This window comes from Dendrobates tinctorius, unplaced genomic scaffold (assembly GCF_039654945.1).
Source record: "Dendrobates tinctorius isolate UK_male_01 unplaced genomic scaffold, ASM3965494v1 ptg000319l, whole genome shotgun sequence".
In the NCBI taxonomy this organism is placed as follows: domain Eukaryota; kingdom Metazoa; phylum Chordata; class Amphibia; order Anura; family Dendrobatidae; genus Dendrobates; species Dendrobates tinctorius.
The window spans coordinates 1,327,439-1,351,256 of NW_027361986.1; the positions used below are offsets into that span (position 1 = coordinate 1,327,439).

The 23,818-nt window shown below is 42.5% G+C and overlaps 1 protein-coding gene across 4 annotated transcripts in view; it reads left to right on the plus strand.

Moving 5' to 3' along the window:
* PDE1B (phosphodiesterase 1B) overlaps positions 1-23,818 on the plus strand; it is a 491,911-nt gene that overhangs the window by 370,350 nt on the left and 97,743 nt on the right. The window lies entirely within an intron of this gene.

Genomic DNA, 23,818 nt, shown 5'->3' on the forward strand with positions numbered 1-23,818 from the left:
CATTGCTGCGCCACACCATCTGTCCCAGAGGATCTGTCTGCAGCGTCGGCTTAACATCTTCATTGCCGAACACCACAGGTGGCGTCACGAATCATTCACTTATAAACTTTAATCATCATCAACCACGCTTAACACCATTCCCTTTTACATGGGCGCCCAGGGCCACGGACCGGGTCACCGCTACTGTGACACCTCCCTCTGAGATACCGGCCCGGTGCCGAGTACCCCACGGCCCTGGCGGGCGTTGCAGGATCATCTCTTATCTTCGTTCCACAAGTGGTGCCTTGCAGTTCCTAGGACGCCTAGCTGGGGTGAGCTGGTTTACCTTTATTTTTCCAGCAGAGAATTGGTGCCCGAGGGAGGATTGTTGTAAATTATTTGATCACATCCCCTGCTTTTGTGGCAATTTTTGAAGCAAAAATTGGAAAATCTCCTGGAAAGTCGTAATTGCAATGAAAAGTTGTGGGACCATACAAACCTTTTTCCTGCCAAAGTTAGACAGGGCCTTTATGGCTCGCCATGCAGGTGCACAGGTGAAGCATTCAGTTTACACAGCTCACATACAGGATACTTATCTACAGCTATTTTTCTAGACTCGTAGAGGGATTTTTGTTAAACAGCCGTTTGGAAGCTCTGTGGTCCTATGTAATAAACTGTACTGTCATTTTTGGAAACACTTTTAGCTCTGTCCTCATAGGGGAGACTGATTGTTCTGCATTTTCCTATTGAACAAGATTATGTTCTTCCGCACATCCACCGCTGTTCAGCAGAAGGCTGATGTGCTGCTAGGCTGCAGATGTGAACAAGCCTGCTGCTATTCAGCCTTCGGGACTGTCGTGTTTTCAGATCATCCCATAATTGTTTGCTGTAAGAGAAGAACAATACGGCACATTCATCTGAAAATGGGCTGGGATGTTTGGTTTTGTTTTCTAGTGGCATGAATAGAATTGTATGGGTGACCTGCAGTGAAGTGACATTGCAGCACTTAATTTGCTCTTATCCCTAACTGTGAAATCTCCTGCAGTTCTGGCATGAATGACTACACAAGACGCCTGTAAAACAGTGGATGGGATACTGCTGTGTAATGCTAAAGCCACATGTCCAATCATCCGTTTGAAACAGACCCAGCAGCGATCAGTTATCTCAGCAGGACAAAAAAGTTGTGCAGACACAACTTTTTTTTGTCCAGGTAAAAAAAACTGACTGCAACTGGATCCGTTTTTTTTTATAACATTGAAACGTATGGAAAACGGATCCGTTAAATAGCTATCCGTTTTTCCATTTGAATGGATTTATTTTTTTGCGCACTGGATCAGTTTCAAGTTAAATGGAAGAATAACAGAGGGCTATTTAATATCTGTTTTCCATAGATTTCAATGTAAAAAGAAAAGTATTCAGTTGCAATCCGATTTTTAAACCAGACACAAAAAAGTTACGTCTGCACAACTTACAATAGTAAGATAACTGATTGATGCTGGACTGTATCAAACGGATGACTACTGGACACGTGAACTTAGTCTAAGGGTTCTTTCACATTGCGATTTTCCACCCGTTCGTTGGTTCCATCAGGGCTTATGTCCGAACTCCCCACAAAATGGAAATCGGATATATACTGTGATGGGGCCATATGCTATAATCGTGCCGAAAAAGTGAACGTGCGCTCTGACGTACATTATTTTCGGGTGTATACACCTCCTGGAGGCATACACCCAGATGTAGTAGACTGTGTCTGAGTATCCACGCCCAGTAGGCGTATATGCCCGGAAACTATGCACAGTAGAGCGCACTTTCGAATCCTGTTCTGTGTGGTTGTTCGGACGTAAGCCCCAATGGGACCAACAAACGGGTAGCAAAATGCAGTGTGAAAGCACCTAAGATCCTGTTACCATGCTATGATCAGTTGATTTCATGAATACACTGCACTATTTGCTTTAAAATGTTCTAAAATACTCAAGTGTATTTATAACTAATCTATAAGGGTATGTGCAGACAAGTTGTATCACAGCTGAAAAATAGCAGCCAATCCCTGAGTAGTAAATATAACATTATATGCCGGAATGGTGTGGAATTGCCAGTGGCCACACATTTCATTCTTTGCAAGGGTGAAAATCTGCTGCGACATCTGTTGCATAAATTGACAAGATTCAGGCTCAAAATCCACAGTGCCAGTAAAATTACATTTGTTAATGTCATTCACAACACTACTACTGTTTCCAAATACACTGTGTAATGTATAATAATTAGATCTGTCTCTTTAAGCAAGCCAGACTTATGGGACTTGGGGGGTGGAGACAAGAGGGATGAGAAGGGAAGTTTCAGTTTCACTTCTGGTAGCATGGGAATGCAAGTGTTATGCTGTGTGCTGGAGGACGAAGAATAAAACATATCTAAAGTTTAATACCTTGAATTCTTCATATGGATTTTACAACTGGCGACGAGGATGGGATATAATCACCTACTGCTGTGAGTACGGACTCTATTTTACCGCTTCACACGCCAGCACCACTGAGAGACTCTATCATGGCTGACTACTTGCACACATTCCCACAGTTTGATATGACTGATGTCATTAATCTCTCCCATAACTGGAGAAAATGGCTAAACAGATTTGAGAATTTCCTAGAAGCCATGGACATAAAGGAGGAGAAAAGAAAGAGAGCTTTGCTCCTGCATTGTGCAGGCACAGGAGTCTATGACATATACAGTACGTTACCTGCAGCAGAGACAGACACATACAGAACTGCACTAAAGCTCTCACTGGCTACTTCAACCCCAAACAGAACATCAGATATGAAAGATATAAATTCAGGATTGCCAAGCAGCTTCCAGAAGAGTCCATAGACACTTATGTCACACGGCTGAAAGAGTTAGCACATGGATGTGCCTTTACAGATGTAGATGATGAAATCCTAACTCAAATCATTGTCACCTGCTCGTCTAATAACCTAAGGCGTAAGGCTCTGCAGCAGGATATCTCTCTACATGATTTGCTCAAAATGGCCCGTGCTATAGAAATAGCAGATCATCAGGCTACCGTAATGGAGAATGGGGATAAATTACATGTGTATAATCTCAAACAGAAAAATTTACCAGACAAACAAGCCCAGAAACAGAAGAAATGTATAGATGTGGACAGGATTTCCCTCACCACCAGAACAAATGTCCAGCTATGGGACAAACCTGCAGTAAATGTGGAAAAGGGAATCATTTTGCAGCTGTTTGCAAATCAGCGCACTACAAGCCTCCGCTGCCTATGACAAAATCTGCAGATGTAAAAGTGATAAATCAGGACACAGAAGAAATGTCTGCGACTGAGAACTATGTGTTCACTACCTCTGTCACTGGTTCAGTACAGTCTCCCTGTGTTACACTCTCAATCTGCAACACTGACATTACCTTTACAATAGATACAGGAGCTTCAGTGGATATCATAGATGGCACTACATATGAACAATTGAAAACAAGGCCAGTCTTACAACAAGTGCAGACTAAAATTTTTCCTTATGGATCTAAAACACCTCTAGCTATAATGGGACAATTTGATGCTGAAATTAGATATAAAGAAAACAGGCAGAAAACCACTTTCCACACATTACAAGGATCGGGAGGATGTCTTCTCAGCTATCACACTGCCTTGGAGCTAGGGCTCATCCAGATTATTCATACCATAACTGACCCTGCGGATATGGATGTACAAACTATGGTGAACAGCTTTCCCTCCCTATTTAGTGGTTTGGGAAAACTAAAGGACTCTCAAGTACACCTTCATGTGGATGACAATGTTCGTCCAGTAGCCCAGCCTCACAGGCGTATTCCATTTCACCTGAGACAGAAGGTAGAAAAGGAACTCCAATTGCTCATGGATGAGGACGTTATTGAAACTGTTACTGGTCCCACTCCGTGGGTCTCTCCACTTGTGGTAGTTCCAAAACCAAAGACTCCTGATCAAGTGAGACTGTGTGTTGACATGCACCTGCCCAACACCGCTATCCAGAGGGAAAGACATATCTCACCTACGATTGATGACATTATTCATTTATTAAATGGAGCCACCGTCTTTTCAAAGCTCGACCTCAATAAGGGATATCATCAATTAGAACTGAGTCCAGAGTCCTGATATTTGACCACATTTTCCACCCATGTGGGCCTCAGAAGATACAAAAGATTGACTTTTGGAGTCTGCTCAGCAGCAGAAATTTTTCAGGATGCAATAAGGAGTGTCATTCAACACATCCCAAATGCCTTTAATTACAGTGATGACATATTGGTTTTTGGTAAAACTCAAGCTGAGCATAATCGTGCTCTATATGCTATCTTCGAATGCCTGCTTTCTGCTGGACTCACTTTAAACAAAGAGAAGTGCGAGTTTGACAAGGGTTCATTAGAATTCTATGGTCACATCTTCTCGGCAAAAGGAGTACAACCAGACCCCAAGAAAGTGGAAGCTATCAAAACAGCCTCAATTCCACAGGATGCTAGTGAAGTGCGTTCTTTCCTTGGAATGGCAAGTTACTGTGCTAGATATATTCCGAATTTTTCAACAATCAGCAATCCACTACGGGAACTTACAAAACAAAGTTGTATTTTTCAATGGTCTCAAGGCTGTCAGGCCTCTTTTGAAACAATTAAAAATGAACTCTGCTCGACAACTACTATGGCTTATTTTGATCCAGCTCTTCGAACTGAACTGATTGTGGACGCCAGTCCCGTGGGACTGGGTGCTATTCTAGCGCAATACAAGGATAACAATCAAAATCCTCACATCATTTCTTATGCAAGTAAGAGCTTAACAAACACTGAAAGAAAATATTCTCAACCTGAAAAAGAAAGCTTGGCAGTTGTCTGGGGATGTGAACACTTTCACTTATTTCTCTATGGAGCTCCCTTCACCATTGTCACAGATCATCAAGCACTTCTTACAATTTTTGGAAATCCCAGAGCTAAAATGCCTGCACGAATTGAACGATGGGGCCTACGTTTACAGGACTACAACTATAAAATTGTTCACAAACCTGGAAAATACAGCAATCCGGCTGATTATCTTTCAAGACATCCTACTAATGATGATATACCTGTGCATTCCTCCATTGAAGAATACCTACGTTTTGTTACAGATCATGCCGTGCCAAAAGCACTTTCTCTTGATCAATTTATAAATGAAACAACAAAAGACAAGACACTCTGTGCCCTAATACAAATCATCCAAAATCGAAGGTGGCATGAAATTCAAAAAGAAAAATTTCCTGATTCTGAGATTAATCTGAAAGAGTTAAAACTATTCTCAAACGTACGTGAGGAATTATCAGTCACTGAAGAACACCTCATTCTTCGAGGTACCAAACTAGTTGTACCTAAGACTTTGCGTAACTTAGTCATACAGATAGCACATGAAGGTCACTTAGGAATTGTTGGCACAAAGAAGTTACTCAGAGAAAAAGTGTGGTTCCCAAATATGGATCACTTGGTGGAAGAAAAGATTAGACCCAGCTTTGCACATAGACTTGCCTCTGCACCTAGCATTCACATGGTATGTCCATCCACCCAGCTCTCCTGCTGTCTGTCTATGAAGGACACACAGTGCGTCACCCAGCTTTGCACATAGACTTGCCTCTGCACCTAGCATTCACATGGTATGCCTTTCAGCTAACCCCAGCTTACCCCAGTGTTATTTATGACCTTGTTTACTCTGGCTTGATCATATACATCTGGTCCACTCTTAATTGTCTGGCCAAGATGAGCAGAGACCACTCCTCTCTGCTTCACACCTGACTGCACTTAGTTGTACATATATTGCAGAGTACAAGTCTGCATAGACTTCAGTCTGCATTGTGATTGCTATAAGTGTGTGCTAGAAGTGTGAAGATTAATTTAAGAATTAAAACCAGAATTGAACCAGAAGGGAACTGAAGGTAACTGGACACAGTCACTGTAAACAATGTTTCTGTTTGTTTTCACTTTCACCCCAATAATCCTTCACTTTCTGCTAATTCCCCTAATCCCTACTCCTAGTAAGGAACTGTTCATCTCTTCTTCAATCCTCCCCATCCACCTCACCTCCGCCTCAAAACTGTTCCTTAACATACAATCCTCTGTCTCCAAACACAGACAGCCCCCTCATGCCCTCTCCTGCTCCCACCTGCTAACACTTTCTCTGCTCCTTCTCACTGCTGGTGATATCTCTCCAAATCCTGGTCCTCCTCACCACATTCCCACAGTCATTTCTACCTCCCATCCACGCTCTATCACAACCTTCCGTAACCTCTCCAACCTTATACCCATTCACCCAGCCCCCGCTTCCCCAGTCCCACTAACAGGAGCTCTGTGGAACGCTCGCTCTGTCTGCAACAAGCTTTCCTACATCCATGATCTTTTCGTTACTACCAAACTCTCCTTCCTCGCCATCACCGAAACCTGGCTCACCCCTTCTGACACAGCCTCTCCTGCTGCACTTTCGTATGGCGGCTTCCACCTTTCTCACACCCCCCGCCCCAGCAGCAAACATGGTGGAGGAGTTGGTTTTCTCCTGTCAGATACCTGCTCCTTCACCCCAATCCCACTGCCACCCTCTGTTACCCTCCCTTCCTTTGAGGTGCACTCTGTGCGCATCTACTCCCCCTCCAACCTCCAACTGGCTGTCATCTACCGCCCCCCAGGGCCAGCCACCACCTTCTTTGACCACTTCACCACCTGGTTACTTCATTTCCTTTCCGCGGACATCCCTACTATCATCATGGGCGACTTCAACATCCCCATTGACACTTCCCTCTCAGCTGCCACTAAACTTCTATCTCTCACTTCCTCCTTCGGCCTCACTCAATGGTCTTCTACAGCCACCCACAAAGATGGCCACACACTGGACCTCATCTTCACCCGCCTCTGCTCCCTATCTAACCTCTCTAACTCACCTCTTCCTCTCTCTGACCACAACCTGCTCACATTCTCTTCCCTCTTCACTCCATGTCTACAATCCCCACCCCACAAACTTTCACACCCTCGCAGGAATCTTAAACACCTTGACCTACACTCATTCTCCGAATCCCTCCTCCCTCTTACAGATATAAGTTCCTTACACAATGCGGATGACGCTGCCGCTCTATATAACACCACAATAGCTGTAGCTTTGGAATCCGCTGCCCCACTTACACATACCAAAACTCGCAAAATCAACAGACAGCCCTGGCACACCAGCCTGACCAAAGAGCTGAGGCGAGCTTCCAGGGCTGCTGAGCGCAGATGGAAAAGATCCCACTCCAACGAGCATTTCATCGCATTCAAACAGTCCCTCACTACTTTCAAGACCACACTCGCCACAGCTAAACAAACCTACTTCTCATCTCTCATATCCTCCCTGTCTCACAACCCTAAACAGTTATTCAACACCTTCAATTCTCTCCTCCGCCCCCCAGCACCTCCTCCCTCCCCACTCATCTCAGCTGAAGACTTTGCCTCATTTTTCAAGCAGAAAATTGATAACATCAGGGACAGTTTTGGTCAACAACCCCCAGAGCCCTTCCTCCCGACTTCCCAGCCCTCCACCTTCAAAACCAACTTCTCCACCATTACAGAAGATCGACTCTCCACTCTACTCTCAAGATCACATCTCACCACCTGTGCACTCGACCCGATCCCATCCCACTTCATCCCAAACCTCACCACAGTCTTCATCCCAACCCTAACCCATCTCTTCAACCTATCACTAACAACTGGTGTTTTCCCCTCAAGCTTTAAACATGCCTCCATCACACCTATCCTCAAAAAGCCCTCTCTTGACCCATCCTCTGTATCTAGCTATCGCCCTATATCACTTCTCCCATACGCCTCCAAGCTACTGGAACAACACGTCTACCTTGAACTGTCCTCCCATCTCTCTTCTTGCTCCCTCTTCGACCGCTTACAATCTGGCTTCCGGTCACACCACTCCACTGAAACTGCCCTTACTAAGGTCACCAATGACCTCTTAACTGCCAAGAGCAAGCGACACTACTCTGTCCTCCTCCTCCTGGACCTGTCGGCTGCCTTTGACACAGTGGACCATTCCCTATTATTACAGACCCTCTCATCCCTCGGCATCACAGACTTGGCCCTCTCCTGGATCTCATCATACCTAACAGACCGGACATTCAGCGTCTCCCACTCACACACCACCTCCTCACCTCGCCCCCTATCTGTCGGAGTCCCACAAGGTTCAGTCCTAGGGCCCCTGCTGTTCTCTATTTACACCTTTGGCCTGGGACAGCTCATAGAATCTCATGGCTTTCAGTATCATCTTTATGCTGATGACACACAGATCTACATCTCTGGACCAGATATCACCTCCCTACTAACCAGAATCCCTCAATGTCTGTCCACTATTTCATCCTTCTTCTCCACTAGATATCTGAAACTCAACATGGACAAAACAGAATTCATCATCTTTCCCCCATCTCACGTGACCCCCCCTACGAACCTATCAATTACAGTAAATGACTGCCCACTCTCCCCAGTCCCACAAGCTCGCTGCCTCGGAGTAATCCTTGATGCTGATCTCTCCTTCAAACCACATATCCAAACCCTTTCCACTTCCTGCCGACTTCAACTCAAAAATATTTCACGCATCCGTTCATTCCTCACCCAAGAATCTGCAAAAACCCTAGTCCATGCCCTCATCATCTCTCGCCTTGACTACTGCAACCTCATGCTCTGCGGCCTCCCCTCAAACACTCTCGCACCCCTCCAATCTATTCTAAACTCTGCTGCCCGACTAATCCACCTGTCCCCCCGCTATTCCCCAGCTTCTCCCCTCTGTCAATCCCTTCACTGGCTCCCAATTGCCCAGAGACTCCATTACAAAACCCTAACCATGACATACAAAGCCATCCACAACTTGACTCCTCCATACATCTGTGACCTCGTCTCCCGGTACTTTCCTGCACGCAACCTCCGATCCTCACAAGATCTCCTTCTCTACTCCCCTCTTATCTCCTCTTCCCACAATCGCATACAAGATTTCTCTCGCGCATCTCCCCTACTCTGGAACTCTCTACCACAACATATCAGACTCTCACCTACCATCGAAACCTTCAAAAAGAGCCTGAAGACCCACCTCTTCCGACAAGCCTATAACCTGCAGTAACCACCGATCGACCAAACCGCTGCACGACCAGCTCTACCCTCGCCTACTGTATTATCACCCATCCCTTGAAGATTGTGAGCCCTCGCGGGCAGGGTCCTCTCTCCTCCTGTACCAGTTATGACTTGTATTGTTTAAGACTATTGTACTTGTTTTTATGTATACCCCCCTCACATGTAAAGCCCCATGGAATAAATGGCGCTATAACAATAAATAATAATAATAATAATAATAATAATTAGACGCTGTTCTACTTGTCAATTAATCACTCCATCATCAAACTTAGAGCCATTACAAATGTCTCCGTTACCCACTGCTGTCTGGGAGGAAGTGGCAGTCGATATATATGGACCATTGCCAAATGGCCAATACATTCTCGTAACAATTGATGAATATTCTCGATACCCTGTCATTTCATTTATCTCTTCAACATCTGCTAATAATGTCATACCAGAGCTGGACGACATTTTCTCGGCATATGGTATTCCAAAAGTGGTCAAAACAGACAATGGACCTCCATTCAATGGACATGTGTTTACACAATTTTCTGAATACTTGGGATTCAATCACAGGAAAATCACACCTTGCTGGCCGCAAGCCAATGGAATTGTGGAACGTTTTATGTGCACTCTGGGGAAACGTATCAAGGCAGCGAGTCTGGAGCAAATCCCACTGAAACAGTCATTATACAAATTCATGCGTAATTACCGCAATACGCCACACTCCACTACTAATGCTGCTCCAGCTCATTTAATGTTCAGCAGAACCCTGCGTATACGTCTCCCTGATGTGACCAGCCATCCCCGACCGAGTGACTCCTCAGTGAGATCCACAGATTTCTCCAACAAACAAGCCATGAAACGTTATGCAGACAGAAGGCGAAGGACACAGTCAAGTGCCATCGAAAGAGGGGATGTCGTGGTGGTACATCAAAGACCAACCAACAAGACCTCACCTGTATATGGTCCTGCAAAATATTATGTTACCAAAAGGAAAGGCAGCATGATCACAGCTGAACGAGATGGACACTCCATAACGCGAAATTCTTCATATTTTAAAGTCATACCGCAGAATGATGACAATGAACTCTCTTTGGTGGAAGATTTGGTATCTGATGGTGGAGAGGACCATCAAGAGGTAGCTGGTCCATCAACAATGAACTCTCTCAATGAGCCCAGACGTTATCCTACACGAGAGAGAAGAGCTCCATCGAGGCTTATTGAAGAAGTGTAACTACAGTTTTGTTTGTTTTTTTTTTTGTTGTTTGTTTCTCTGGTTTTAGAATTGAACAAATAGGACAAAACGGACATATGATTTCTTTGGACGTTTTCATGTTGTTGCATCTATCAGTAATATAGATTATTTATTAAAAAAAAAAAAAAAAAGAGGGGATGATGTAATGTATAATAATTAGATCTGTCTCTTTAAGCAAGCCAGACTTAGGGGACTTGGAGGGTGGAGACAAGAGGGATGAGAAGGGAAGTTTCAGTTTCACTTCTGGTAGCATGGGAATGCAAGTGTTATGCTGTGTGCTGGAGGACGAAGAATAAAACATATCTAAAGTTTAATACCTTGAATTCTTCATAACGTGTGGATTTTACACACTGCATATACACTATGTCCTGTGTGCTCATTGCCTTTGAATAATGTAAAGAATATCAATAGTAATTTTCTAATATAAAGTTATTACTAAAATATAGCTGGAGAACTAGTAGAGTATCCTGAGGTAACAAGTGTACACTGGCGCTTCCTGGTCTATACGCTATGGATAATAGGGGATTAACTGCTGCTGGTATGTACTGGGTCTGTGCTTACCCAGAAATGCAAAGAAAATAAATAAATGGAAGAAATACCTGCGCAAGTGGGGTTATCCAGAATATGAATCAGACCACAGTCCTGCCTTGCTGGTAGCGAGCACTCCGGGATAAACTGTATGCGGTGGTGGACGTGCCTCAGCGGTGTGAATTGGAGATGTGACGCTGAAGAAAAGTCGCCCCAATGGGCGATGTGGTCGGGTGATCTCCAACGCTAACAGCCGCTGAAGATGGGGAAGAGTGGCGGTGCGCTCTGGCCGAGAGGCGCCGCCAGTATACAGCAGCTGTGGCGTGGAGGGGAGGGGGGGAGGCGAGGCTGGGTGACGTCACCGGGGAAGGAAGGGAGCGTGTGCAGGCCAAACTAGAAGCCAACGCGTTTCCAAGGTCTACGGACCTTCTTCGTCAGGGCTGTCAGACTCTGCTACATCTATCCCTATATATGGCCCAAAAACCACACCCCCCCACTCACCACCTGAAAGGGAAGAGGATTTCAATGTATGCTACACCTGCTACCAACCAAAATAAGTGGCAAATACATCAAGAGCCCATATAGTAAAAGGGTGTAATATGAATTAAAAACAACTTTTATTGAAATAAAAATAAAAACTATTATAAAACCATATATATAAATTAGGGAATTGATAAATGTATAAAAGAGTGTACTATCTGTTAGCACAACTGATTCTAAGAGTATATACAAATCTATAAAAGATTATTAAAAAACAAAGTATTTGTTGAACTACAAAATCAGATGGATTAAAATAAATTTGTGGCTAGATGGTAATTTAGGACTTATCATGAGAAAGCATGTAGTTCAACCTCATGGTTGAGGCCCCTAGGGGCCAAACAGTCCAGAGTGAAAATCCACTTTGTTTCAACCCGGGACATTTGCCCCAAGTAGTCACCACCTCTAACGTTTCTACGTACCACTTGGATTCCACAAAAAAATGCTCCCTTAGTGGATCTATTGTGGCATTCCTTAAAGTGTCTAGAGAGGGGGTGACCAAAAAAACTTTCTCAATGTTGTTAAAGTGTTCTTTAATCCGGTCCATGAGTCTTCGTTTGGTGCGACCAATGTAGATTTTATCACACGGGCACCTAATTAGATAAATGACTCCGGTGGTAAAACAGTTGATGGTGTCATTAATCCTGAACACTGACTTATTACGAGGATTGGTGAAGGTAGTCTGTATTGTTTTCCTAAAATTGGTACGAGTGCAGCAGGAGCACGTACCACAGGGTGTAAAGCCCTTGGTATGCTCCCCTGATGATTTATATACGGATGATTTGATGGTGGGAGCTACTAAATTGCCCACCGTTTGAGCTTTCCTAAACACAAATCTCGGGTGTTTAGGCAAAAAATCACCTATTGTTTTATCACCCTGAAGAATAAACCAATATTTACGGATAATGCTCGTGAATTCTTTATGTCCGTGATGATATTGGGTGATAATAGGTAGCTGGTTTATTTGGTCGGTTATAGTAAGTGGATTAACACCGGTGAGGTCTGTTTTATGGATTAGAGCATGCCTAGATAATACTTCGACCTCTTTTCTCGCTGCATGAAGTTTATCTGCAGGATAACCTTTAGCAAGAAATTGTTCAGTTAAATTCATGGCTTCAGTAGTGTATTCTTGCACCTTGGAGCAGTTACGTCTTAATCGCATAAACTGCCCCTTTGGAATATTTAGGAGCCATGTTGGTAGGTGACAACTGTTAATGTCAATAAAACTATTCGCATCAACTTCTTTGTGGTAGCACATGGTGTGTAAATTGTGCCCCTCCACATAAATTTCGAGATCTAGAAAGTGAATGTTAGATGTACTAGTGGTAGCGGTAAACTCTAATCCAAACACATTACGGTTTAAATTTAAAATAAAGGCCTCTAGGTCCCCAGGAGGCCCCCTCCAAATAAATAAAACGTCATCAATAAAACGACGCCACATGAGTAAGTCAGATCGAAGTTGTCCCGATTGGAAAATGAAAGTCTCCTCCCACTTGGCTACATACAAATTTGCGTAGCTAGGCGCAAAACGTGTGCCCATAGCCGTACCCCACGTTTGTAGGTAAAATTGATCCTCATACAAAAAATAATTATGAGTGAGAATGAAAAAGATACTCTCTACAAGAAAGTTGACCTGAATATCCGTATATTGGGCTGATTTCTCTATGAAGTGTCTAGCTGCTCCGCAACCTTTTTGATGGTCAATCACTGTATATAAGGATTTAATGTCAAGAGTCCCAAGAATGTATCCATTTTGCCACTGGATGTTTTCCAAAGTTTGAATTGTGTGGCTAGTATCTTTGAGATAGGCTGGCACCAAGGGCATGCATTTCTGTAGATGCATATCCACATAATGAGATAAATTGGAAGTTAGACAATTGATCCTGGAAATTATGGGTCTTCCTGGGGGATGTGATTTATCTTTGTGGAGTTTTGGAATATGGTAAAATAAGGATATACTGGGGGATCTGTTAGTAATATATTGAAATTCCTTTTTATTTATTTATTTTTTTTTTATTTAGTAGACCCTGGGCTTTGCCCCGTTCAGTTAGTATGCTTTTAAATTCTTGACATACCGGGCTGTAGGATCACCATTCAATTTCCTATAGGTGACCGTATCCCCCAGTAATCTTAAAGATTCTTGGTGATATGTGCTATAGTCGAATATTACAATGCCCCCCCCTTGTCGGCAGGCCGTATTATGATATTGTTGTTTCTTTGTTTCGCTACCAGCAAGGCAGGACTGTGGTCTGATTCATATTCTGGATAACCCCACTTGCGCAGGTATTTCTTCCATTTATTTAGTAGAGTATCCTGGCAGCACACTACAGGCAGTAAACTCCAACCTGCCTGGTGACATTTCAGATTTACTCTATGATTTACTTACAAAACCCCTGCTGAGAAGCAGAAAGTCTGAGAGGGAACATTTCTCCTTGTGGATAGTGCCAACTTAGCGTAAGGAGACTTATAGGCCATGTAATGCTCCTCTAGGAAATTAAATATGCAGATAGCCTAATTCTGACCCTATAACTAGGATGCAAGTGTAGGGGTTCCTTAGACAGCGTTTCTTTGTATGTCTGTATTAAGAACTAGTCACACCAAGAACTTCGTCAGTTAGCTTGACTCGACTGCAGAGGAAAGTATGAAGATTCCAGTAGAGGTTTTTTCTCAGGCCAAATTGTATTATGCACAATAGTAACAACAGTAGCTGCAACAGCTGCAGATGATAAAAAGACAATTCTGAAACAGGGATGTACAGAGATGAACCCAGACAGATGGATGAAAAACACTAACTGAGGAGGAAGAAAGGAGGGAATACAGGGAGCGCAAAAGGACAAACTTCTAAAAGGCAACAGCAACAGTACAATTGTAGTAAATACTGTATGATTGCCTGTCAATGGACATGACAAGTTTCTTCAGAGTTGAACAGGACAGGAACGCTAAAGCTGCCTATTGGGAATAGTAATCCTAAAAGTCAATATCGATCCTGTAATGAGCCTTCGCACAGTTGTAGACCTCTTCCTCTCTGAGGAGGATATTTGCATATAGAAGTAAAAATAAACTGATGATGAAATCTCTTGATATAAAACATCCTATCATCTTGAGTATATAGCTGTATTGGTGCAGTACAGATCAAATATGGAATCATGAGCTGTAGATTTCATAAAGCTCTTTCCGCAAAACTGGTAAAAGTGAGGCATTTAGAATATGTAAAATACCGTATGCACATACACTGTAAAATATAAGTATTCCCATAAATGAATATTAGCAACATATTAGAGGTAAAAAAAACAGAATATTGCCGAGAAATATGCTCATATTAATGGAGCCTACTTTTGGTCCATATCAGTATTATTATTATTATTTATTATAGCGTAATTTATTCCATGGCGCTTTACATGTGAGGAGGGGTATACATAATAAAAACAAGTACAGTAATCTTAAACAATACAAGTCACAACTGGTACAGGAGGACCCTGCCTGTGAGGGCTCACAATCTTCAAGGGATGGGTGAGGATACAGTAGGTGAGGGTAGAGTTGGTCGTGCAGTGGTTTGGTCGATCGGTGGTTACTGCAGGTTGTAGGCTTGTCGGAAGAGGTAGGAATTCAGGTTGTTTTTGAAGGTTTCCATGGTAGGCAAGAGTCTGATATGTTGTGGTAGAGAGTTCCAGAGTAGGGGTGATGCACGTGAGAAATCATTAAAGTTGTTGCAGGATAACAAGGCAATAGATGATAGACAGCAAGCAGAGTTCTATACCAAGTGAATGCTAGCAGCAGAGGTAAGAAAAGTCTGTGTGGAAAGTTGAGTGATGCACCTGTGGGGAGAATAGACAAATGGACATGCTGGTTAGAGTGTGATGGTGGCAGATGGCAGGGCACAGTCTATACATCATTCTGGATTAATTCTGAGCATAACACTTGTATGATACACACTTATGTGATACACACTGCAGGATTTAGAATTCAAAACCAGGAACAGGTCCAGGAGCACAGTAGTTTTGGCTTAAAATATTGATGCCAAATACTGTTCAAAAGTTTACAAAGTGTGAAAAGGAACTTAGTTTTTAAAATTTGGGAGGTATACAGCAGTTTACATGAAGAATTATGTTTAAAATTTACATATAAAAAGCCTCAATAGCCCTCAAGGGCCACCAACAGGACATGTTTTCAGGATTTGCTGTCTTGGAATTATCACCTGTGCAATACTAAGGAAATCCTGAAAACATGCAATATTGGTGGCCCTTGAGGACAGAGTTGTGCACCACTGCCTTAATCCATCTGCCCTTTCTGCCTGAAAATCTACACTGGATGAAATTAATCACCAAGAATATTATTGCATCTTTATCTACATACGGTTCTAGGTGACCTCAGCCTGGGTGGGGTGTATGGTTTTTGTAAGAACAATCAGATATGATTGGGTCAGAACATTGGATCAGATTGTATCTGCTTAGCTGATCTGTTGTGTGTAATCCTTGCTGTTCGCTCTTCATGTGGTAATTGGATCAGATGCACGTGCGTTCCCTGTCAACACAATTCCAGATATGGAAATTAAAGTCAGTTTTGAGAATGTTAGTAAATTATTTTAATTTGCCTGTACAGTTATTTCCCATCATCGCTCGGCCTCACTGGTGATGTTACATTGCACAGCGATCCTGCTGTTAGTAATTGTAGTGCTTTGGTTCTGGCACTGTATCTCAGATGGGGGCAGGGGAACATCCAAAGTGGAAATTCTTCTTACATATGCTACTTACATCATCATTATATCTGAATTAGACATACCCCTGGATGTAAAGTGTCACTAGTAATGGACAATGTACTAACGTTTTTTTTCCTAATAGTATGGAAACCCTTTGTATGGTGAAGTTTCTTGTAACTTGTAGGGTAGCTAGCTACATTTCTTAGTTATAGGAAGATTGAAAGGAAACCTGTCGCCATAAAAATTAAGTTAATCTACAGGCATCTTGTTAGGCCGGGATCACACATTCGAGAAACATGGCCGAGTCTCGCCTGTTAATACCCGGCACTGCCGCAGGCACTCGGGAGCGGAGAGGGCGGATCCATGTATTGCTATGCGGCCATATGCTCCGATCCGAGTGCCGGCGGCAGTGCCGGGTATTAAGCGAGACTCGGCTGTGTTTCTCACGTGTGATCCTGGCTTTAGAGAGCAGGAGGTGCTGAGTCAATTGATATATATATATATATATTTAAATATATATATATATATATATATATAGGTTTTTTGATTAAAAATTAATTAGAACTATCACGTGTATCACCCTCATGTTGGGTGTTTGATGTATATACTCTTAGGGTCGCTGTCAGACTTTGAACACACATACCTTTATGTTAGATTTCACATTTGCATTGCAGTGGCTGTCAGAGATATCGAAATAATATTCCCTAGCACTTTTGGCCGTTACCCTCTGGGCAGCGCCACCTTTGTAAATAAAATATATCCCTAAGCGTCAAATCTTTGTTTATTGTGACGGGATATTTCTCTAGCTCAGTACAGCAGTCCTGTCTGCCGGCTGTTACAGCCGCCTTGTCATAATCACAGGTACCATCTATTCAATTAGTTGCAAGCTGAAAGCATAAAAGGAAAAATCAATTTCTGAACGGCTGGTGGCTCAGGGCAAGGACACACTGAAGGAGACAACGTGCAGGGAAAACATATGAAGCAGCGCAGCATGTGCATAAACAGCCACAGTTCTGAGGGGTTGGACCAAAACCTCTGTGTTTTCACACAACGGCTCCAAGACTATTTGTTCTCTATGATGAGTATTTGTTAGCGGTCATTTCTGCTTTATGTCACACATACAATATCTTTTCCGTGCAAAGTGGTGCCATGCACAGAAAAAAAGAGCATCTCCTAACATTACTGTCATGCATGCTCAGTCTGACAATTGCTTCGTCCTGCAATTTTGCAAATTTTAATTTTCTATTTGTATCACACAACCAGATTTTCTAAGGAGGATATTAAGCATATACGGTATATGAGCTATATACCAATACAAGAGAAACTAAAGCTCCGTACTGGAGGCTCAGCTGATTTACTAATCTATGTTCGTTATTGCTTATTATTGGGGGGAAATTGTTTTACTTGCAGCAGCCACAGTAGGAAGAAAGTATGCAAAAAGGGAGGATGAATGAATAAAAATTTAGTTTTTTTGGTATCTTCTGAATTATTTCTTGCAAATAAGTTGACACTAAAGGCCCCGTCACACATAGCAAGATCGTTAGCGAGATTGCTGAAACGTCACAGATTTTGTGACGCAACAGCGACCTCGCCAGCGATCTCGCTACGTGTGACACTTCGCAGTGACCATGCCCGCTGCAATATTGCTGATCGTGCTCGAATGTCCTAGGCCATTTCTTGATCGTTGGTGTCCCGCTGGCCAGCATGCATCGCTGTGTTTGATGCCGACGAGCCACCTTGTTGGCAACTCAGAATTCAGGGACGCAGGCGGGAGTCGTCAGAATAGCCGCTGTGTGACAAGGTCCCAATGACCGCCGAGGTCGTTATATGGATTGCCGGATCGTTGCTGCATCTTTGAGTAGATCTGCCTGTTTGACAGTTTACTAGTGACCATGTAGCGACGTACCAGCGATCCTTACCAGGTCGTATCATTGTCGGGATCGCTGGAGCGTCGCTATGTGTAACGGTACCTTAACTTGAGGTACTTTAATCTCAGTAAATAGCTATGAACTCCGTTCTAATCCATGTGAATAATCTATCTGCTTAGTTACACTGTGAACCCCTACCACTTCAAAAGCTAGACTATCTTTTCAAGATTACCACCCATTTAAGCTTGAACTCCTGTAAAAGCTTTTCAATTCCATCATCAATACTGGGAATCTACATTGAGAAGACCGCCTCTCCAGAACACCACTTTTTAATGCAATTTTGTGTTTTTGTCTTTGAGGTTTCACTGTATTTAGCTTGATATATATATTTTTTTTTTACCAATTTTTTGCGCCGACCAGCACCAAATGCAACCTGTTGCAATTTTGCTGCGCTCGGCGCACCGTCAAAAGGACGTAGGCACCGCCAAACGCATACTGCGCACGGCCTGCGTCCTCAGTGATAAATATAGGGGACGCATGACGCATGCAGCGTCATGCGTCCGGAGGCGGAGCTACCGGCGGAAGCGCAGCAGGGGGCGGGACTTAGCGGCCTTTAGCGCAAATGTGAAACCGGCCTTAGAGAGTCATGAACTTAAACATTTAACAAGCTAACTGCGGCACTTGGAGTCTGGGCTGTAACTCTCCTGTTGTTTGCAGTTTCTCTGAGCCATAATTAAACTGTTGGACTTTGGGTTGTATTTGCTGAGACGTCCACTCTTCCGAAGATTGTCAGCTGTCTTAAATGTTTTCCACTTTTAAATGTTTCTCATTTTAGAATGGTAGGTCATGCAGCGCCATCTTGTGATCGTATCTTCTGCCTGTCCGAAAGTCAGAAGTAACAGTCACAAACTCTCATTACAGGTCCATGAGAGCCAGAACAAGGCTGTCATAGACTTACTGGTGCATCTCACTAAATTAGAATATCATCAAAAAGTTAATTTTGATGCAGACGAGCTGATGGCTGCTATCAAAGCAACCTGGGCTTCCATAACACCTCAGCAGTGCCACAGGCTGATCGCCTCCATGCCACGCTGCATTGATGCAGTAATTGATGTTAAAGGAGCCCTGACCGAGAGTGCATTTATTAAACATACATTTCAGTAGGCCAACATTTCGGGTTTTAAAATCATTTTTCAAGCTCGTGTTATAAAGTATTCTAATTTACGGAGATAATGAGTTTTGGAATTTCATTGGCTGTAAGCCATAATCATCAACATTAACAGAAATAAACACTTGAAATAGATCACTCTGTTTGTAATGACTCTATATAATATATGAGTTTCACTTTTTGTATTGAAGAATTGAAATTAACTTTTTGATGATATTTTAATTTTGTGAGATGCACCTGTACATTGTAAAGTAACCTCAAGCTTGCCCGGCAAACACTGGAGCGATTCAGCAGGTGACAAATTGCTGGAGACCAACGGGAGCGGTGGCGATAGAAGGTGAAAATGGGGGCTGTGAAATGTGAGAAATGGGGCAAGTACCTTAGATTAATCTAAACCTACAAAAAATGTCACCGTGGCCAACCGGGACAAACCCCCAGGCCCATACATAACAACCAAAAAGAAAGAATTAGGACCTGAGTGTGAAAAGTCCTAATAGAATCAATATTATTTACTCAAATCAATATAATAGTATAAATGATACAAAAGAAGAATTAGTTTTTTTTTAGAAAAGTAATAAATTTTATTGCATCAATAATAAAAAAAAATAGACAGGGTATTCAAAAGACAGATAAAGGTGTCAGCCAAACAGATGTACTACATGTGGTGGAAATTGTAGTACATAAGAAACAAGCATCCCCCAAAAATACTGCATAAATGATACATGGCTACAGTCTATACAAAATATAAGGTTTGCAGTCCCAAAAATCACTATCTATAAAGTGCAAGTGCAATGGTTCAATGTAATAAAGGTATAGCATAAACGGTCTGCACATTACCTTGAGACATAATTGCCATATGCAGCACTGTTGGGGAGACGCTCGATAGCCCCGACGCGCGTTTCACCGCACTCTGCTTCGTCAGGAGTCATGGTTAATAGTGAGGGAAGCAGGTTTATATACAAAAGAACCGGATTCATCCACAAATCGGCGTGTAACCCGGCGTGATGTACCGCCCCATGGCGCGGTGCGCCGGCGCCTGCAATGGACGATGGGAAGGAGGACGTGCTTCATCACTTGCCATCTCCACAGCGACGCTGCCGGCCCACAATGCCCATTAATCTAGCTTCTCTCATTGTAAAGAGGCTACATCTGTGATTATGACTGAACCCTTATCACCATTGCAGGTGTAAAAAGATCATTAGAAATATCCCTTCACATATTTTTACGCTGTAATTATTTAGCTCCTGATTAAACCCATCATAATTTTGGGTGCCTACAGATTGTTCTCGAAGTGTAAGATAGGCCTCTTTCAGACTTCCTTTTTTTATCATATGTGAAAAAGTACCTTTTTTCCCAAAACTTTGTTATCTGAATGTAATCCATTTTTTTTCACTGATCCATTCATTGGAATGGCCAAGGTTGATCTGCAGGTTTGGTGGATGATCAGTCAACCCCTTTAAAGAAGCATAACCATTCACTTTTTCTACCTGCGCCGTTACCAATGTTCTGTTTCATGTTTGCATTCTCCAGACGTTCTCTCACAATTTGTACACTGGAAGGAATATGTTAGCTAGAATACCACATAGCCTGAATAGCTGCTTAGAAGCCTCTAAATAACACAAAAATAAAATATTGTGGCTTTGGATCCAATATTATGTAAATCTGCTCACTCATCTTTCTCTTTGCAGTTCCATTCCTAGTGACAGTATTGTTATGTCTTTTGATCTTTTATATTCACAATAAGATTCATAGAAAAAAATTTTTTTGAAAATAAAAAAGTTTTATTTTTTCCAGTGATGTCACCCCATCTCCTTTCACAGCAAAATGAATTAAATTCCTGATCTGTTCCTCTGGAGAGTTCATTTTCGCATTTCATTTTCTCCTTCACTGGTCTTTTTTATGCCCCTTGGTGCCTTAGGCTGAAAAATAAAAGGTAAAGTGGAGCATCTTTTCTTTTTTTGATGTTAAAATGCTTAAGGGAACAAAAAGAGGGTTAAAAATCCAAATGCAGAGATTTGCCTGACGTTTCGGAATCTGTAATTCTTGTGATGCAGAGCCGGTAGATTCTCTTCTCTGTGGAGGAAATAGGACGGGTGGAACATTATGATCAGTTGGTGCAAAACACCAAGGAAATGACTGGACAAATTCCCTCTTGTTTTTTTTTTCCGTAAAATTATGATTACTATAGCAAAAGGCAAACGTAGTGTTTCCAAAGTGACTCAACGCCTCTGCTAATTCATAGTAATTTATGAAAAACCCAAGAGAAGTGTTTAGTAAGCAGTTCTATGGTAGTTTAGCATAAAAGGACTAATGCACAATATAGCACTTTGTGCAGGAGGCTGTACACTGACACAAGACACCTCTCTGGCGTCATTCCACATAGACAATCATATTTTACTGTAGGGTTTTTCTTCCCATGGAGTAATGCTTCTAAGGGCTCATGCACATGACCATATTTCCAGCAAAACATTAGATCGCACTTAGACCAATGTTATGCTATTGGGCCGTGCACATGTCCGATTTTTTCCTCGGATACAGCGGGCCCGGAGAAAAAAAATCCCAGCATGCCTAGTTTGAGCCGATATTCAGATTCGGCTTGGCCATACAAGTCAACAAGTCCATGGAAAACATCAGATTGTTCTCTGATACCATCTGAGTACAGTCCAATTTCCTCAGACTAACAGAATAGAGAAGATGGAGAATTGTTTTTCTCCATCTTCTCCACATTGGAGAGTATCGGATCAAATTATGCTCAGAGTTTGATCAGACTGTGATTTGCATAATTGACCCGATTCTCTTGGATGAGAGATTGTACGGTCTTGAGAACCTAGACTTAGTCAGAGTAATTTGGCATCGACTTGGAGTATGCTCTGTGAGTTTCACTCCTGGTTTTGGCACACAAAATACTGACTTGTGAAAGAGGTCTAAGATAGCTTAGCTTGCTTGATCAGAGCTTCATTCAGCTCCGGAGCTGTAGATCCTCGCCCTTGACATTGATGGGGTTCCCAATAACTTTATGAATGTGATGTTATAAAGCCGTACAACAATCTTATAACTATACTGTAGTGTGTATCAAACTGAAACATAACAGATGGCAAATATTAGCGCTACATTGTCTGACCTGGTTGGGAGTTGTAGTTTCACGTCAACTAGAAATCTAAGTTGTAAATTGTTGGTATTGTAGTATAGAATTCACCCATTACTGCCTTCATCTGGGTCAAACAACTGTTTACCTCCACAGACATAAAGGACCACTAAACATTGAGTCATGCAGAAAATACTGCAGACTGAGAAACAGCGAGGGCAATATTAGCCTTCAGAGCAATTTTATTTCTTAACTTCATGCTCCATTCCTTCAAAGAAGAATTCCCAAACCCCATTATATTAATTTCCTAATCCAAATAAGCAGTTTAATGAACTAAAGATGATTGACAGTGATGGTGGAATCTGGAATCCTGGATTATCCTGACATAGAGTAGGTGATGGCTCCTTCAGCAAAATGTTGAAACAAATTTATGCTTTTTGCAGTTTGGGATTTTTGTACGTGTAAAATAACATCACTTGTATGATCCGTCAACTCTCCTGACATTTCGTAGAACTGATCTTTGTATTGTTCCTCTAGTAATAGAAATAAAATAAATATTACCATTTCCTATGTTAAGCCGGTTTCACGCCTCCTGTAATTTCCGGTACCGGAAAAAACAGTACCGGAGATATCCGTGTCCATGTGTCTGTGTGTCACATCCATGTGGCATCCGTGTGCTATCCGTGTGTCCATGTGTACCTTTCGTGTGTGATCCATGTGCTGTCCATATGCTGTCCATGTACTGAAACAATTTGTTTCAATTTTAATCCTATGACTTTAAAAAAGCACACGGGCGGCACATGGATGGCATGGGTGTGTGGTACGTTATTACACGGACCGATTGACTTGTATGGGTCCGTGTGATCCGTGCTGTCGCTCAAAAACAGACATGTCAGTGTGTTTTGAACACAGACACATGGTCGGTGAAAACACGCTGACATGTGCATAGACCCATTCATTTGAATTGGTCTATGGACATGTGTCAGTGTCTCTGGTACGTGAGAAAACTGTCACCACACGTACCAGAGCAAACTTCCACCTGATGAAGACGGATCCTCCGTCGAAACGTGTTGTGGTTTAAACCCATCTCTTGTCTGAGTCTCTTTCCTATGCTCCTAAGACCGTTTTCCATTTTCTCATTGCTCCTCTCCTCTATTGGAGGTTTTCGGCTGTAGCTGCGGTGGAGACCTGTCATCCTTGTCTGCCCCTGGGTTGCTTCCTAAGTGCTCCTTTATGGCTGCTTATCACTGACTCTTACCACACGTACCAGACACTGACGTGTGAAACCGGCCTAAAAGGGTATGTCCCTGTACACACTGATGTTGTCCATTTGGTGTGGTCAGTGTCTTACTGTGTAGGACACAACTATTGATGGAATCTCCAAGTTGTCAATTTATTGATACATTTACAGAAGGAATGACAAGTAGCTGCACATGTCTAAGAAAAGATAGCGTTGTTATTTATTTAAAAGGGAATTCAAGTACTAAGACATGCATGTCAGGAGAACTGACAGATCGTTTCAAGTAAAACAGGAAAATAACATACGGTATATCTAAATCTCCCATCTTTTCTA